Genomic DNA, 283 nt, shown 5'->3' on the forward strand with positions numbered 1-283 from the left:
CTGATAGAACGGTGGCAATTAATCTTGTTAAAACGTGGATTTACCGACGTTTCGAGATCCATCACTGACCTGTCATGTTTTAATTGAATATGTGCTGGAACTGAGATTGGAAATGTGGAAATTTTATTTGCAGTTGAATTCAGAGTGTGGGTTAATTAGAACAACGATCTGGAAAAATTTAATGATGGCTAGAGGAAAGGAATTGTTTTTACTCACAGACGCTGGAAAAGATGTAGGAACAAATAAATACATTTAACTATCAAAAATAAAAACTTAACATATG

The sequence above is a fragment of the Zootermopsis nevadensis genome, unplaced genomic scaffold (genome assembly GCF_977971745.1).
Source record: "Zootermopsis nevadensis isolate Lab colony 2312 unplaced genomic scaffold, Znev_1.0 Znev_ptg000011l, whole genome shotgun sequence".
NCBI classification, from domain to species: Eukaryota; Metazoa; Arthropoda; class Insecta; order Blattodea; family Termopsidae; genus Zootermopsis; species Zootermopsis nevadensis.